This window comes from Pseudorca crassidens, chromosome X, assembly GCF_039906515.1.
Source record: "Pseudorca crassidens isolate mPseCra1 chromosome X, mPseCra1.hap1, whole genome shotgun sequence".
Lineage (NCBI taxonomy): Eukaryota > Metazoa > Chordata > Mammalia > Artiodactyla > Delphinidae > Pseudorca > Pseudorca crassidens.
The window spans coordinates 5306958-5325526 of NC_090317.1; the positions used below are offsets into that span (position 1 = coordinate 5306958).

Sequence of the window (18569 nt, forward strand, 5' to 3'; positions counted from 1 at the left end):
CGTGCACTCCGGGGCGCCACTGGCTGTTTCTGCACAGACCGCTGCCATGTGCTGACGGATGCCGTATGAAGGTCCTGTGAACACGGTGGGCGGAGCAGCAGGTCATTCTTCAGCCAGTCATTCATTCACCAAATTCTTATTCATGCCAGGCCCATAAGGGACCTAAAAGAAGAGTTCCTGGGAACTAGACGCTTCGAATACCGCACGTGGGGCTGTTCTGTGCGGTGGAGCTGCGTGCACTCCGCCCCTCCCCCCGGTAGTGCAGCGCCCCTCTGTGAGTGGAGGCCAGGGCCCCGGGTGGGCACAAAGGGATGGGAGCCCCACATGACTCTATCCACACTCAACGAAACTCATCCTGCTAACTGCTGACGCCATGGCCTTGCAGCAGGAGTCTGTGGTAGCAGAATGATGACCACCCCCCAAAGTTGTCCATGCCCCAATCCCTGGAACCTGAGAATATGTTACCTTAAATGGAAAAATGTACTTTGCAGATGTGATTAAATTAAAGATCTTTGGGGCTTCCCTGGTGGCGCAGTGGTTGAGAATCCGCCTGCCAATGCAGGGGACACGGGTTCGAGCCCTGGTCCAGGAAGATCCCACATGCTGCGGAGCAACTAAACCCGTGCGCCACAACTACTGAGCCCACGTGCCACAACTACTGAAGCCCATGCGCCTAGAGCCCGTGCTCCGCAACAAGAGAAGCCACCGCAGTGAGAAGCCCACGCACCGCAACGAAGAGCAGCCCCCGCTCGCCACAACTAGAGAAAGCTGCGCGCAGCAACGAAGACCCAACGCAGCCAAAAAAAAAAAGATCTTTGGATGGGGAGCTGTTTCTGGATTATCTGGGTGTGTTCAATGGAATCACAAGGTTCTTAGTAAGTGAAAGAGGGAGTAAGGAAAATGGGTCAGAGTAAGATGTCATAATGGAAGCAGAGTCAGGGAGTGAGGGCTGGGAGAGATTGAAATTTGAAGATGCTCTGTCGCTGGCCTTGAAGACAGAGGAAGGGGCCGTGAGCCAAGGGATGGGAGAGGCCTCTAGAAACTGGAAAAGGCCAGGAGGCCAGCTCTCCCCTAGAACCTTCTGGAGGAAAGCAGCCCTGCCCACGCCGTGATTTTAACCAAGTGAGACCCATTTTGGACTCTGGCCTCGGAAATGGTTAGATAATAAACGTGTTTGGTTTTAAGCCACAAAGTGTGTGGTACTTAGTTACAGTAGCAATAGGAAAGTGCTACAGAGTCTGAAGGAAAAAAGGGAAAGTAAAGCCATGGATGAAACTATTTTAGAAAGAGCACCAAACCAGGTGAAAGAGAACCTCGGGGAAATGAAAGTTTATTTAGCAAGTGCTCCAGGGGAACCCGGATGCGAATACAAGGGGAAATCCACTCAGATCTTTACCTCTCCTTGAACAACCCAATTTATTCCAAACAGGTTACAGAATTAGCTGTGTGGAGAGAAACAAGAAGTGAACAGAAGGGAGAACAGGCTGGTGAAGGGTCCTGGAATCATGACGGAAGAGGAATGGACGATCGATCAACCTGGAGAAAAGAAGATGAGAGTCCACAGCTTAGGCCAGAGCTGTCACGGGCAAGTGCACGCAGAGGACAGAACCGGGGCTGGTGGGTAGACATTTCAGAGAGAAGTGCAGCTCAAAGGGAAACTTCCACACAACTGGCACTGCCTGAGCCTGGAGCAGGCTGCCACTGGAAGCCGGGGGAACATGTCCTTAGAGGTATTCCGATAGAAACCCAACCTGGAGAGGGGAGTCCTGCACCGCGCCGGGCAGAGGACTTGGGAACTGATGGGCCCCTCCGTGATCCTGGCGGTGTCAGGTGCCTTCTGCAGCTTTCTGAAAGTCAGGGCAGTCAGTGCTCTTCTGTCTGGATTTGACAGAAAGACAGAAAGTAGCGTCCGTCCAGGGACCTCTCAGCTCCCCGACACCTGCAGCATCAGAGAGGACACACAGAACGCACGAAGCCTGAAGTGTGTCCATGGGTCTCACTCCCAACCCATTCCTCAGCGCTCAGGGGAATTAAAAGCAAAGGTTAACCATGTGCCTTAAAGGCTGTGGCACCATGACAAATGGATTGGCCACCGCATTCTGGGAGGGCAGGTGAACGCCAAGGCCAGAGGAGCTTCCCTGTGGTGAGGATGGAGGACCAGGGAACTTCAAGGCTGCTGCGCCAGTGGGACAAGCCAGATGCCAGCCCTGGGCCGGCTTCCCCCTCATTTCAACATATTTGGGTCACCAGCCAGGGTCACCTCCTTTTCCCCAAGTTAAGTTCACAGCCGAGAGGGTCAGCCTGAGGCCAGGGCCTTCCTTGTGCTCCCACGCCTCTGTCTAGTTGCTTTACTGAGAACCACAGGCACTTGATTTAGACGCCTGTGCAGATGAGGAAACTGAGGCAGGGAGGCTGGAGAACGTACCAGAGTCAAAAGGAGGCGACTAGGCTGCTCAGACCTGACTTGCCTCGGTTCCTTGAACAGCCCACGAAATCACGCCTCCTGAGAGAGGAGGGGCCTGGGAGGGGCCAGCCCTTGCCCTCTGGGCGCACAGGCTAAGTCTCTCTCACCGGGCTGACAGCATGGCTTCCCTCCTGCTTGGCCTTTCCCTCCCCCACTTTCAACCTGCCCTGACTGATCTCCTTAGAAGAACCCCGCCTTGAATACCAGACAAAGCCTGGCGCGCTTCTGGAAGATGCACGATAACCTGCTGGATATTTGGAAGTCACAAAACCCCGCGTCTCCTCGCCCGAGGGCTGCGTGCCTCCCCTCCCCGCTCTAGACCCCCCTCCTGGTTTCTTCTCACCTAGAAAATGCTTCCAAACCCCCTTCCCTAGGAAGGCCAGCACGGCCGAAAAACGTGATAAGCCAGCTGCTTGGCTGGTTTAAGTCAATCTGACATCGAAGGTCTGCGAGGTATAATTTTCCCTTTCTTTTTCCCCTTCTTCGAGCAAACACAATTTCCAGTCCCAGCCATGACATCTTGCTGGCTGACGGTCCACGTAGTTCACTGACAGCCTGCAGAGAGCCCCTTCTGAGGAAAACCTGCCCTCCACAGCGGGCTGCAGCCCTGGCTTCACTTCTGCTCTTCTCAATGGCCTGGACGGGGCAGGGGCAAGTGAGGAAGTGTTGGGGACCTGGCTTCCGTGGCCTCTGTCACTTCACTGGACCCTGAGCAAGGCCCCTCACCTCTCAGAGCCCGTTTCCAGGCCGAGAGAAGGGCAGTCATCCACACGAAGCTGTTGTCAACACACTACGAAGACACCTCCACCGTCTTCCACTGTCCGCACCCCAGGACTCACATGTAGGGCGCCTCGCGTGGGCCACGGTCTGTGGCAAGTACACAGAGCTCAGCCTCCTGTGGGACGGGATGCTACCGCCTGCCTTTACAGAAGAGGCAACTGAACTCAGAGACGTGGAGTAACCTGCCCAAGATCTCAGAGCGATGCAATGGGGGGAGCCCAGGGCTCCCCACTACCACTTCTCCAACAGCAGGCTTGCCTTGAACCTGCTTTACCAAAGACCATGGTCACGCAGAAACCCAAGGATGAGTCCCCGTACGTGGCCCCCACTGGCCCGGCCCCAGTGAAGCTTCCGGGACGGGGTCCTCGCTCCTGCCTGGCCTCCCTGAGAGAGGCCTTTTCATGAGGCAAGCCACTCCCCCACGGTCACCGCCTCTTCCTGCTCTGAGGCCTCACTGAGGGCCTCCCACGTCCAGCCTGCCACACCCACAGCTGCCAGGCCCGGAGCCCAGGTCCGCCCCGGGCCCTGCGCACCCTGCCCGCAGTAGAGCTGTCTAACACACATCCATGAAGCCAGCTAGGTAGCCCCGGGTGGGTTCATGCCACTGAGCGCACTTTGCTTTTCAAATGTGGTCAAGGGTGCATTAACCACACGATGCCAGAGCAAGGAAGAAAGAAGGGGAGAAGGTTAGCAGTTAATTTTATGGATTCGTGTACGAGGTTTGAAATGATAGAAAATGCATTTCATAGCATGCGTGGTATCACAGCTCCGTTAAGCAGCGAAGGAGAAGGAGAGAAAAGGAGAGTGACACTCGGTTACTGTTTCTCCTTAAATCTTCGGGGAGATTTCGCTGGGGAATGAGGATGCAGGAATTTGCCTACAACTTCTTCTCTGCTAAAATCTGAAATGCTACTGTAATTTAATATAAAAGTGAACCCATTCTAATTCACTCTTAGTATGTAGTTTAGCACAGAAGACTTTCTACTGTTACCGTATCCTTTTTCATTCATTTATTCATTCACTCATTCTTTCATTCATTCAAGAAACATGCGCTGAACTCCTATTCTATGCCAGGCCCTAGCTGGGCCCCCGAAGGAGCCGGAAGAAAACAGACACACACCAGGCTCAGGACCCGACCTTGAACCTTGTGGTCTAGCAGAGGAGACAAGGCAGGGACCTAAATAATTAAGTGGAATGTGGTCACAGTGCCCCGGGAACAGCAGGGCACTAGGCCGGAGGATCTGGAGAGGGACAGAGAACTTACAGCTAGAAAAATCATTTAGGAGGCTTGCCGCACTCCTGGATTCTATGATGACCAGGAAGTGGATCTAAGCCTGCCTGGCAACACAGGCCGGAAAGCGCCTGCTTCTCAGCCTCAGCTTGGCAGACAGCACGGCGTGCAGCCTGGGGCGAGTCCCTGCTTCCCTCTGGGCCGGTTTTCTCAAGTGTGACCTAAGAGCTTTGGACCTCATAAGAACCTATACGCGCGTCCAGGGAGAGGAGCCCGAGCTGAGACCCAGACGTCTGGGCTTCAATCCCTGGCCCTTCCGCCATCTTTTTGTTATTTCCAACCACCCAGCAGCTCCCACCTGCTCAGTCTTTGAGTGGGAACCATGGAGCCTGGGAAGGATGGCTGAACTTACTAGGTGGCCATTCTACTTTCTGTTGTCCTCAGATCCTGAGAATATTAATGGAAGACCCGTGTTCCCAAACTGTCTCCAGGCAAGAGCAATACCAATGCCAGTAATGTCAAAATGTCCAGCAAACAAACACTTCTCTTCCGTCCTCTCTCCCTTCCCATCCCCTTTACAAGGTACAAAACAAAATACGCCAGAAGGGATGAAATACAGCTCAAGCGAGCTGAAAGGTAAATTAAGCGGAATGCAGGAGCCCTCTTGAGGGCCATTATGACTGGCCACTCTTGGGGTTTCCTGGATACCACCGGGAACCAAGGCCCCTCTTGAGCAGCTCTGTGCACTGGGCTGGAAGCCTCTGAGTGGAGAGGGCTGTGGACCCGGAAAGAGCCGAGTTCACCTTCTACCACTCTTGTGGACGCTTCCAAAGGGTCGGTAGTATTGCTACCCACCCCCATACTGACCTCAATTTGAGGAGCAATGGTGCCTCGAGACTCCTCCTGGGGGCTCACTCCCTGTATTCATTTCCCAGGGCTGCCGTACAAATTGCTGCAAACCAGGTGCCTTAAAGCGACAGAAATGTATTCTCTCATGTTACGGAGGCAAAAGTCCCAAATCGAGGTGTCAGCGGGACCACACTCTGGGGTAGAATCTGCCCCATGGCACTCTCCTAGCTTTGGGCAGCTGTCAGCAGTCCTTGGCTTTCCTTGTCTGTAGTCGCATTGCTCCAGTTTCTGCCTCCGTTTTCACATTGCCTTCTTCTCTGTGTGTCTCTCCTCTGCTGTCTCATAAAGACCCTTGTCATTGGACGTAGGCCCCATCCTAAATCCAGGATGGTCTCATGTTGAGATCCTTAAACTAATTACATCTGCAAAGACACTTTTTGCAAATGAGATCACAGTCACAGGTTCTGGGCAGACGTATCTTTTTGTGGGGGGACAGCACTCAATGCACTATACCCCCCTCAGAGCTCTTGTATTTTTGAGAGCCAAGTGGCAGCACTCAGACAAAGAGAGATCCTGCCCTGGGCAACTGATGCTCTCATCAGTTCTGTTGGATAAGAGCATTCTGGAAGACTCAGCTCACAAGACCCCTTCCAATAGAGTCCCCTTCCATGGACTCTAGCGTCAGTCTCCCTGAGTTTGCATCCTGGCTCTACCACTTCCCAGCTGCTGTGTGACCCTAGGCAAATCACTTTACCTCTCTGTTCCTTAGTTTCCTCATCTGTAAAATAGGGATAATTGACAGTGCCTACCTCGTAGGAAGAGTAAGGCTCTATAAGTGTTTCCTCTTATTTCCAGTATCCTGCTGTGAGCACTACCGAGGCAAGCTCCTATCATCACACCCATGTTCCCAGAAGCAGAATCATAACCGGAACATAGAACTGGAAGCAGTCCTACAGACTATGGGTTCTCCAGTAGCCTCAGTCAATTGAAAAAGGGAGGCTCCCAGGATGCAACTGACTCGACATTTACATGGACGCTCTTTTATACTGGAAATCATGATAATGAGACTATCTTTTTAAAGCAGAGGAGCCAGAATTTAGGCCATCGAGGAAATGTCTCCCTTCAAAGTTGTCCCTCGAGAGGCTCTACACGCTTTCTCGTAGCTGCTGTTGTTCAGACCCTGTGGGGCTGTAGAGGTGGCCCTTGGAGACTGTGAAGTATGCCACCCTTTGTAGCCCAATCCAGCCTTTCCTGGTTTAACCATCCACCTTTCTCCATATTCTCTCAGAAAGTCTTTTGGGTTACTGATAATCAGTAATTATCCTCCAGTGATACAGAGGTGTGATACAGAGGTGTTCTAGGACTGGCTCCAGTGATACAGAGGTGTTCTGGGACTGGCTGGTCAGCTCTAAAGGCAGACTCTCAAGACAAGTCCCACAGATGCTATGAGCACGGAGTACCCACTTACAGCTCCTCATGGGGGTTTTGATGATGGTGAGCCTGTGGCCACTTTCTAGTACTGCCACATCCCTTACCTCATTTTATCCTGAACAAGCCTGTGGCTAGATGCTTTACCATCCCTTTACTAATGACGTAATAAAGGACTGGAGAGGGTGACCAGCTTTCCCAAGGTCACACAGCTAGTCCATGGCAAAGGGGAGAGTTGAACATAGACTTTCTGCCTCCAAATTTGTCAATCTTTCCATCACCCCAGGATGAACACAAATGAGTCACATTACTTTAGAGGAATTTCTTACATGTTTAAAATAATTTTCTAATTGTCTACTTTGTCCTTATTCCCAGTCTGAATTGGGGGAAAATGGGGATCGGTCTGCTCTGTGCTGCGGGCTGAGCCTGGCACTTTGCTTTGCAATCAACAACTGTGTGTGCACATGTCGAGACGCTGGCGCAGTCTGGTGCCACTGGCCTTTAAGACGTCCTAGTCTTTGCGGTCCCAGGTGCCCCTCTGTTCATGTGTAAACAACAACAAAAAAAACAAACAAAACAACTTAGTATTAAAGAATTACTGTTACATTTTGAAAAAAAAAATCCGTTTTGCAAAAAAAGAAAAAAAACCATAGTGATAACAGAAGAGAGAACGTTGGCCTCAGAGGGATTTTGTGAATCCCGGTCTTTCCTAGGATTAGCGATTGGAAGTGTACAAATAACAGCACTGGCCCAGGAATGAGGTGGCACTCACAGTCCTTCCAGCCAAGTAAATGGGCCTGGGTGGGTCGCTAGCGGAAGACGCTAAGAGCAGGTGGCTGTAGAGGTGGACATGTGATTCCCGAGGCTGTACCACGGCTGCTCGTCACAATGGCTGTATGAAACTGGAACAAAATGAGAGAGGGAGGGAGCAAGTGGGGGACAAGGGCATTTTCTTATTCTATGTAGAAAATAGGCCATTTTAGGATGGAAGGAGGCCAGAAAGCGCACTGAGAGCTGCCTCCTCTTTTCTGAGCCCTGAGCTCTGGCACAGTGTCATTTTCCTCCCGACACCTGTCGAAACATTTTTAAAAGCAAAACAGCCGTTCCCACTAGTGACTCCTATTATTGCCTTTGGTGAATTTCCTGCGCTGGAATCATCCTCTCTGGGAGGGGATGGTGGTGCCTTTCCTCCACGGGGCCCCAGCCGCAGGGCATTACTGTCCTCTCCTGAATTTCCAGGGCCTGAAGTTCTCACTCTCCGGCAAGCCATGCTTGCCATTCTTCATCCCATTTCAAAATAAAATCCGAGTCCCTGGATCATCAGAAGGGAAATCTTTGGTCCCAGGAGGATCTAGGGCCTTCACATATCCTTCTCTGCAGGAAAACTCCACCTCATCCCAGAGGGAGAAGGTGCCTAAGCCTCCCTGGGAGTTTCATTTTCCCATGAGGCTTTGCTGCTAACTTGGAGAAAACTCCTGGGCCCCAAATGAAGTTGGCCATTTCTGCTCTATTTCCCCCGAGGCTCTGGTCTCAGCTGTGAGAATCAAATCAAACCAGTCCTTGTGAGGAGTCTAGAATTTCCTACACTTTGCATTTGAGAAGACTGCTGGACTCCCGTGTTGCCCTGTGCAGACTCTCATCGTCCTTGCCAACCCCGGTGGACAGAGGGAGGCCTCTGAGGAGACAGCCACGGTCTCAGTGTCGCTAGTCTGCTCAGAATACAGGAGAGGGCCTCATGGGAGCGGCTGCCCAGTAAGCAAATATTGGTTGAACGAATGAGGAAAAATGTAGCCAAGTAACATTTAAAAGGGTGTCCAAGTGAAAATAAACAAAGAGCTAAGAGGGAATTGGGTCAGCCGATCTATCAGTCTCTGCCAGCACGTGGCCCGCACAGCCAGGCCCTGGGCCTCTCCGCACAGCCCCGGCCTGTCCCCATCCCAACCACACTGGCCCAGTCCACACAGACGAGCTTCTGCCTCAGGTTCCCTGCTGAGTACGTCAGCCCTCGCTGGACCTGGAGCCCTGCACTGAGCCCCAGTGTGCTGGGATCGGGTCCTGTCTCCCTGCCTGGCTTCTGTCTGGTCCCTCCACAGAGGTGACAGACAGCCCCTCTCCCCACCAGCTGCCGGCCGACTTTTGCTGCAAAAGTTTCCGCGTCTGGCAATATACCTCCAAGCCCAGACTTCGAGGGTCGCCAGGCTCCCACTGCCACGCTGACCCGCAAGATGAGCCCCACCTCAGAGGCCAGTACCTGCGGAAGCCATACCCACATTGCCTCACCACTCTGACTGCCGGGCCTTCTCAGTCCCAGCTGTCTCCTTGTCTCCAGCAGGCTACCCTGCTAAGGACACGGCCTAGCCCGCCACTGAGTCCCACCCAGGATTCTGCCCAGGGACACACAGAGGACAAAGCACTAAGTGTTAAGTGGGAGCTGTGCCGAGTTCATCCCTGTGTCAGATGCAACAGGGCACCTGTCACCAAACCTTCCTCATTGGCCCCCACCACCACCCAATCACATTGGTCACAGGCAGCTCTTCCTGGAAGAGACACAGTTTTCCTTACACACCAATGACATCCCAGTGGCCAGCTTTCGCCAGAGCACTAAGTGAGATCATCACAAACTGACCTCATGTCAACACATCCTTAGGAACAGCCTCTACGTCTAGCCTCTGGGGCCTCTCTGAACTGCTTTCCTCAGGGCCCGCGTCTCAGGGTAGCCTCGTGGGCAGGCTTCACTGCGAAAGCGTACTTTGGCACTTCTAGACACAAGTTCCCTTGACTGGGACCCACGAAGAGCCCATCTGTGCCGCAGTACTTTCTATGGTGGTGGGACAAGTACCACTAGCTCGCTAATGAGCCTTTATGGAGTACCCACCATGTGTCCCACCCCGGGCCTGGCCCTTCCCATTCACGCCCCGGAAACACTCCACGGAAGGGTGAAGTGATTGGCCCAGGGTCACAAGTCACTAGTAAGGGGGGAAGAAGCAGGGTTATGACCCAGGTCTCTCTCACTCAGAAGTCTTAGCTCTCATCGCCACCTCGATTATCCCCCCGTCCTTGGCCCGGCTCGACCTGTCTGAATCAGAAGCTTCAAAGCAACACGGGAAGATGGGGTCCTTGATGAGCAACCTGTGGGTCTGTCTGTAGGTAGGCGAGCATGAGGCAGCTACTTAGGATCCAAGCCTAGATACGCTGCTAGCAGGGGCCCCGTTTCTCTGCTTCCTCAACAGACTGAGCTCCTTGAAGGTAGCTACAGAGTCTGAGCCACGATACACTGCAGCACCGAGTACGAGGCTTGAGATAGTGGTGTTTTGGGCGGGATCCATGATCGGCACCATGAGAGGGCTGAAGGGCTACAGGGACGCAGAGGTAAAACGATCCTATCAAGCTGAGGGTCCAGAGCTGGGACTTGAAATATAGGTTTGTTTGTTTTAAATTGAGGTATAGTTTATTTACAATATTGTGATAGTTTCATGTGTAGAGCAAAGTGACTCAGGTATCTATACCTGTGTCTGAATCTATGTAATCTCTCTATAGATAGATTCAGACATATTGATAGATACAGCTATAGATTTTTTTTCAGATTCCTTTCCCTTATAGGTTATTACAAGATACTGAATATAGTCCTGTGCTATACAGTAGGACCTTGTCATTTATCTATTTAATATATAGGAGTGTGTATCTGTTAATCCCTAACTCGTAATTTACCCCTCCCCCCTTTCCCCTTTGGTAACCGTAAGTTTGTTTTCTATGGTTGGTGAGTCTATTGAAATTAATGTTTGATTTTAGACAGGTGAATCTAAGGGGGAAGATGTGCCAGGTAAAGGGATGGGCATAAGCTAAGTCATGAAGTCAAAGCAGAGGCTCAGAGAGTCTTAGGGTAACAGCAAAGACTAAATCTGGCTGGAGCACAGGGAGTGTGGAAGGGATGAGATGAAAAGTTGGAGGGCAGGTTGGGGCCAAATTGCGCACGACAGAGTCACAGTGTTCACAGCTACTGACGGCGGAGCAGCTGCGATGGGTCACGTGCTGGGCCAGATGCTCTGTATTTATTATTATTATTTAAATTTTTATTAGAGAACAGTTGATCTACAATGTTGAGTTACTTTCTGCTGTACAGCAAAGTGTATCAGTTATACATACACATATATCCACTCTGTTTTAGATTCTCTTCGATCCTCACAACAGCTCCATGATGCATTATTAGACATATGAAAAAACAGAGGCTCAGAAGGAAAAGTATAGTAAGGTCACGTATAAGATAGAGCTGGCATTCGAAGTCAGATCTGCTTAGATCTAAAGCCCAGCATCTTCTCCCCTGTTCTCCACTGAACAGATGAACTAGGGAAGGCTTTGAATGTCAGGTGGAGGAGGGCCTGCTCCTGGGAGGTGATGGAAGGCAGGGCAGTAGGTTGAAAGAGTGAAATCTGAGAAGGGAAAGACTCTCAGCTTTTCGTGGTAGCAACTATTCTAACTGCTCTATCACTCGGGCAGCATCTTGGATCCTGGGTTTCATGAGGATGAAGAGGATATGAGGAAGCCTTCTAGAAGTCAAACCCTGCAGCAAGGCTAACAGGAGTCAAGGTGAAGTTTCTGTAGACCTGTTTCTTTCATGGTCTGGTAGCAGCCAAATGGAAGAAAAAACATAAGCCCTTCATAAATGGTTTGCAATGGTCAACAATGAGTTTCCTGTGTATTTAAATCAGGCCCATTGGAAATATGTAAATTTTCATCTAAATACGTTGATCCTTCCGATTGGGAGGTTCTTTGAGAAACTGTCCTGAGTCTGTGGCCTTCTGTTTATTTGATCTCCGGGCTGGCTGGGCTGGGGAGACTCACCCTAGAATTGTCTCCGCCGAGGCCTAGCGGACTGTTGCATAGGAGCCCGTGGCTCTCCCTCCAGAACTCATGCTATTTGACCACTACACTGGCCTGTTCTCTAGCAAAGGCTAGGCTAGAGTAGACCTGAGCTGCAGATGGGCCTGCTGTTCAAAAGGCTGGGCCTACAGCAACGCCGAAATTCCTACCGGCAAAGGCCCAGTGCCGTGTGAGAAACCTCTGGAACGCATGATCAATGTGCACCAGACAGCAGGCTGCCTCACACTAGAAGGGGCTGCAGAGGGTGTCTAGGCCACATGGTACAGATGCGGAAAGTGAGAGCATCTGGGCAGGGCAGCAGGCTCCCACAGGCCTCAGAGTGTGTTCAAGCTGCTCTCTGGCCTAAAGCCCGGGGCTCAGAAGTTCTTAAGAACGATTTGACAAGTTCCAAAAGACTTCTTTTGGATGAGTTGTTTTGAGTTCAAATCACCTCAGGACGGAACTGCCGCCTATTTGCTCTTTTGACTTTCTTTGGCTTCCTCACCTAATAACATAAACAATAATAGTAAGACAGTTGACAGCAGCTTGAATATGCATTTTCCCCTGGACTCTTCACAACAGCCCTATGAGGTTGATGGAGCGGAGATTTTTAAGCCCGTTTATACCAAGGAGAAAACTGGGGCTCCAAGGAGATGAGAAACTCATCCAAGTCAAGCAAGTGGTGGAGCTGAAACTTGAATCGAGTAATTCTATTCCAAGCCCAGCACTCTTTCCCCTCCCATGGCCTTCTCCGGGAGCGGTACCAGCGAAGCGGTTTTCTGCAAAAGCAAATCGTGGTCTTTCCCAAGCTGCGCTCAGTTGAGATAAAGTATTTGCATGTGACCTTGTCCCCTCCGCAGCCCCTAGAGATCACACCCCCAGCCACCTGGGGCCCAGCACAACCGCTCTAAGTCCCAGCCAAGGCCTCACTCCATCCGAGATCACCTGGGGACTTGAGCTGGCCCTTCCACCCCTCCCTCTGTGGCAGAAAAGACTCACATGCAAATGAAGTGGGACATTCGTATTTGCATTGGAGGAGATCAAATCAAACATGATGACCACATCCACTAAATATTCCAGGCATTTCCTTTCCAGTTTTCCTGCCTGTCACCCATTCAATCTGGTGTAAAAGGGCCATGCAAGAATGCGATAAATATTTTTTCCTTCCTAAACCGGCATTTAGCATGAAGAGAGAAGGACTGGGGTCAGAGAGTTAACTGTTGAAATATTTGCTTTCACTGGGCCAAGTATATGTGGGAAGGAGTTGGGGTCGTTCGGGATCGAGGTATCACTGGAGGGGAAATGTAGGCGCGATGTTCAAGGCAGGCTTAGTCCCAAATCCACGGCCGGGACACGTACCATCTTTGCTGTGCTTCAGGCTACTCAGAGGCAGATGGGCCAAGAGGTGGACACGCTTTGTGAAGAAATAGGTTTGTGCCTAGTTGCTGCTTGGCTGCTTAAAAGCGTGTTACTTTTCCTACGTGGAATTTGTCTCGAAGGACAGTGAACGGGTGTCTGCTTAGGAATTGTGGAAAGGCTGACCAGCAGTACGCGTGAGGCAGGCGCGGGCAGGACCCGCATGAAACCCTCAACTGGGCTGGCAGGAGGCCACCTCCTACCCTGACCAGAAGGCCTGTCAGCTCCCTGATCACAGAGCTGGAACACAGACCTGGAGGCAGGGAGGTTTTGCGTGAGAAGGGAGCTCAGGGATGGGATGAGTCAACGCCCTCAATCTGAGGCCAGAGAGGGGAGGGACTTGTGCAAAACCGAGAGCAAAGCTGGGGCCAGCGCTCAGGCTTCCAGACCCGGGGCCACGGTGCTTCTTGTGCTCCAGGCCATCCCCCACCATGTGGGCCACAGAGCTCAGGGGTGGACAAGCTACCTTCTTTCTCTCTTGCTGCTTGTCCCGAGGGGAGCCCCCTCCCAGAGCTTAGGAGAAAGAAAGTGGTGGCACAGATGACAATGTCCCCAGCAAAGAGGAGCTCTGAGTAGATCTAGGACCTGTTTGCAATAGAAACAGGAGAAGCGCCACCTCCCGACAAGCCCTTTCCCACTGGACTGGACCTTCCTTCTCAGATATGCTCCATTCAAAGTTCACCAACTCTGCACGTGACTCCTGGGGCCTAGCTCAGCCAGGCTTTTCTGTGGGTCTGATGGGCATAGAAAGCAGCAGCCTTCTAGAGGACGGGGCAGACAAGTTGCACTTAGAATGTGGTTTTTGAGTGAGTGACTGACAAACTGGGCCTATCATCCCGGTGTGTGTGTGTGTGTGTGCGCGCGCGCGCGCGCGCGCGCACAGGGCTATCACTCCTGCCACCCCCCATCTAACTGATGAGGAAACCGGGGCTCAGAGGGCTGCCCACGGTCACACAGCCAGCATGTGGCAGAGCTAGGACTCAAAACCAGGTCTTCAGCCTCTCTTATCCCCCAGTCTTTTCATTATAAACAGTGTAGCCTAGGGGCTAGGAGGCCGGCCCTAGAATCAGAGACCTGGGTTCAAATCCCAGTTCTACTACTTTACTTACCTGATATGGTGACTGTGACCATTAAATGAACCAATATATGGTCACACTCCATGCTTAACACAAGTCCCAAAAGACCTTTCTCACCTAGAAAGGCAACAGGAAGTCTGGCTACTCTGTGCTAGACCACGAGCTGGGGGGATGGGCGGCATAGCTCTCGGCACCTTTGCCTGACCCTGCTTGGGCCAGTCCACGTGTACACTGGTAAGAAGCAGATCAATGACATTTCCTGGGCCTCTCTACTCACCATCCGCATCCAACCTTTTGTTTTTCTTTTCTGTCCCTTCCATAATGGAGGGAACTCTCCCCCCTCCCCTCAGCCCTGGGTGTAAAAAGAACACCCGGACCCTCCCTCTGGGTTTGTGGGCACAGAGGACAGAAGCACTTGCAGTGGAGGGACACTGCCCCCACCCCGCCCATGTACTCGGTCACATTCGGTCCACCCTCATCGAGTGACTGTGATTGCAGGCGAGCCCCAACACCAGGCTCTGTCAGGACACGGAGAGCAAGACCTTCCCGGCTTGGCTGGCCCCACAGCTTTCCCCTGGATATTCTCATTTTAGTTCCCTAATCATGCCCGGCAAGAGTTATCACCCCATTTTATAGGAGAAGGAAAGGAGGCTCTTGGAGGGATACAATTTGTCTGTCCATACTCACAGGGCCGTAAGTAGCCCAGCTGGGATTTGAATTCAGGTCTCTCTGTGCCCTAAGCCTATGTTCCTTTGGCTCTCCAGGGGCTGGACAGGAAGAGGTTTATAAGGAACTCTTTTTCTCCCAAAGGGGATCTGGGCCAGACCAGAGGAAGCAAGGGGCCTGGGCTTCTCAACTGGAAGACTCCGTGGCTGAGCTGACGAAAGAGCTACATGGAACCACGTGGCTGTGAGGTTAAATCCATGACTGCCTCTTACTAGCAGTCTGCTCAGTTCAAGGCAGGCCTTGGCAGCAGTAGTCCTGGCTGGCAGTGTGCATGTGGTCAAGAGAGCATGCCCCAGAACTCCATCCCCTTATGGCCCTTACTATCCTAAACTCCCATTACCCATTGTCATGGGCTGAACTGAGGCCCCCACTTTCCCTACGTTGAAGTCCAATACCTCAGAATGTGACTGGATTTGGAGATAGGGTGTTTAAAAGGGCAATTAGGTCAAAATGAAGTCATTAGGGGGAGCCCTAATCCAATATGACTGGTGTCCTTATAAAAAGAAGAGATTAAGACACAGACGTGTAGAGGAAAGGTCACGTGAAGACATGGGGAGAAGGCCATCTATGAGACAAGGAGAGAGGGCTAGAACAGATCTTTTCCTGACAGGCCTCAGAAGGAACCAACTCTGCAAGCACCTTGATTTTGGACTTCCAGCCTCCAGAAGTAGGAGACAATAAGTTTCTGTTGTTCAAGCCACCCAGTCTGTGGTACCTTATTACGGCAATCCTAGCAAATGAATGTACCCACTTATAGAGCTCTATCCTCCCTGCTGGATCATGAGCTCCTTGAAGCCAGGAGCCCAGCACCAGCCCAGTGCCTGGTGCCCAGTGGATGGTCAGTTAAGAGTCACTGAAGGGGCTTCCCTGGTGGTGCAGTGCTTAAGAACCCGCCTGCCGATGCAGGGGACACGGGTTCAAGCCCTGGTCTGGGAGGATCCCACATGCCACGGAGGAACTAAGCCCGTACGACACAACTACTGAGCCTGCACTCTAGAACCCGCGAGCCACAACTACTGAGCCCGTGCACCTAGAGCCCGTGCTCCACAGCAAGAGAAGCCACCGCAATGAGAAGCCCGCGCACCACAACGAAGAGTAGCCCCCGCTCGCCGCAGCTAAAGAAAGCCCACGCACAGCAACAGAGACCCAGTGCAGCCAAAAATAAATAATAAATAAATAAAGAGTCGCTGAAGGCAACGTTGCCTGGGGGAGCATATCAGACTGGGAGGCAGGCTCCCCATTCCTCTCAGGACAGGTCTGGGGGGCCTGCCTGCTGCGCCTCCCTCCCTCGATCTTTGGCAGTCAGAGGGGGTCTCCTTCATGGAAGAGGGTGTGAGCATCTGCAGCAAGGAGCCTGGTAGCCCGTGCTCCTGGAGACTCCAGGTTGCTCTGGGAAATACTCTGTGCCGGTTCTCTTCTCCATACAGCATGGGGTGAGGGCCTTGACAATCAGGTTCTGGTACCTGAGCGTCCCGTGTACCCGTAAGTCTGGGATGTCTGAAACATGACGATTTGGGGAAAGGGGTGGTCGAGATCTTGGAAGTTAAGTAGGAAGTAGAATGTTAGGGTGAGGAGGGCCCTGAACACCAGGCCTCGGCTGGGACTTCGTTCTGAAGCCAGGGGAGAGCCAGGCCTTCGGAGCGGGAGGCATGACTTCACAGTGGGAGGAATGTCCTTCACAGTGGGGATAGCCTGGAGCAAGGGAGACAAGAGAGTGGGCTTTGCCAGCACCCACGTGCGATGTAAGTAGTCTGAACCCCAGAAGCCAAATGGTGAGTGATGGCTGAGGGAGTGAGGCGTTTCTAACTGGGCAGCTGGGGCTATGGTAGGCTTCCTGGCCATGACCTGAAACTGTCCAGCCCTTGTGCTCCCCAAGGTCAGAGGAACTTCCACTGTCTCCACAGAGTCCACTGCCAAGCTCAATCCGAGGGCCCAGCATAGAATCAAGAGTCTCTCAGGAGAGGTTTGTGGACCAAATTAATTTGCAGAAGAAGGAACGAATGCTAAGTTTCTGTTGTAACCCTGTAGAACGACCTTCCGCCCCCCAAAAGATGCAGGGAATGAAAAGTGGGGAGACTTCATTGTGAAAACCAGCTAATATTTAAACTCGAAACTTCAGAGGTACTCACGGAAGTCAGTTCCTGAGAGCAAAGGGGTGCTGCAACTTCCAAAGGGCAGTAGCCCTCTGTGATTTCCACAGACATGCAGAAGAGGAGAGTCCAGATCTACAGTGAACCAGCTCCATCCAGCAGCATTAATCATCGATGATGCCTTTGCATCTGTTTTGGTCTAACAATACAGGAAGAAAAGGTCTTTCCAGGGTCAAAGAAAATGCTGTGTTCAGTGTCACCCTTTGTTTATCTCCGAGCTCCTTTCTGTGAAAGTTCTGCAAAGCCCTCAGGGGCATGCAGGACAGCCCCATCCCCTGGGAAGAACAAAGGGCTTGTCTGTGAGTCCTTGGGCCTGCTGCCTGGGTATATATACTCTGACATACAAATGACATCCCATGCCACAGGTGAGATGGCCGATCAGTAAGAGAGGACTTGCAGCTCTTCTGGAATTTGTCCTCAGTAAAGCTGCCAAGACCTTCAAAGACTGGGGTCCACAGCGGGGAGTGGTTAGCACAGGTTGGTGGTAGGGCTGCGAGTAAAACGCAGAGAGCTTGACTCCTGGGCCCAGGCTCCTTGCACTGGACCATCCGGCCTACTTCTCAGGCTAGACCCACAAGTCCCACCAGTCTGACCATCGTGATAGAATTGTCTGGTCAAGTCAATGACAATTAATTTGGCTAATTTCTTTTCCGATCCCAATGATTACTTGTTTGCATTGGCCAGGAAATGAGTTTAAATGGACTGGTTGTTCAAATAGGTCCTTGGCGACGGTTGGGCATAGAGGGCTTTGTAATTTAGAGTCCGGGGTTGTCTGTCACAGTTAACGGTACATCAAAGAGCAACGGATTAAGAATAGGCCTAACTGGTCCATCCAGACAACGGAATACTATTCAGGAATAAAAAGAAATGAGCTATCAAGCCATGGAAAGACATGGAGGAACCTTAAATGCATATTGCTAAGTGAAAGAAGCCAGTCTGAAAAGGCTACATGTTGTATGGTTCAATATATATGACATTCTGGAAAAGGTAAAACTATGAAGACAAAAAAAAAAGAGAAAGATCCGAGGTTGCCAGGAGTTTGAGGGTAAGTGGGGAGTGACAGGGGTGGAACGCAGGGGATATTTAGGGCAGCGAAACTACTCCATGTGGTAATGTAATGGTGGATGCATGACGTTATGCACTTACTGAAAACCATAAAATTGTACAACACAAACGGTGACCCGAATGTAAACTATGGATTTGAGTTAATGACACCATATCAATATTGGTTCATCAATTGCAACAAATGCACCACACCAATGCAAGATGTTAATAATAGGGGAAACTGAGGGAGTATATGGGAACCCTCTGTACTTTCTGCTCCATTTCTCTGTAAACCTAAAACTCCCCAAAAAGTCTATTAATTAATAAAAATAAACATTGATAGAATAGGCCTAAGTGTCCAGATATGGGAGGAAACAGCGCAGGGCTGGAAAGATTCTGTTCCATAGCAGACAAATAGACTCTGAAACCGTGGCTAAAAGTCTTCACCAACACATGAGGGTAAACACTGGACAATTTGGTCCTGTATCTAAGTACTTAGGAATAACTTTTTATAGGCATTATGTAGTCATGGTTTTGGTGATAATGCT

General features: G+C 51.4%; 1 long non-coding RNA gene across 5 annotated transcripts in view; it reads right to left on the minus strand.

Annotated features, from left to right (window-relative positions):
• Positions 1–1362: 1362 nt before the first annotated feature.
• LOC137216978 (uncharacterized) overlaps positions 1363–18569 on the minus strand; it is a 155155-nt gene continuing 137948 nt past the window's right edge. For 2 of the 5 annotated variants that reach the window (XR_010939963.1, XR_010939957.1), the window contains exons 14-16: positions 16957–17116; positions 1752–1939; positions 1363–1536 (exon numbers count right to left, since the gene is read on the minus strand). This is a non-coding gene — a long non-coding RNA (uncharacterized lncRNA). Of the gene's footprint in view, positions 1537–1751; positions 1940–16956; positions 17117–17313; positions 17825–18569 lie in introns of those variants that run through there. The other 3 variants (XR_010939932.1, XR_010939934.1, XR_010939933.1) reach the window with 3 other exon arrangements.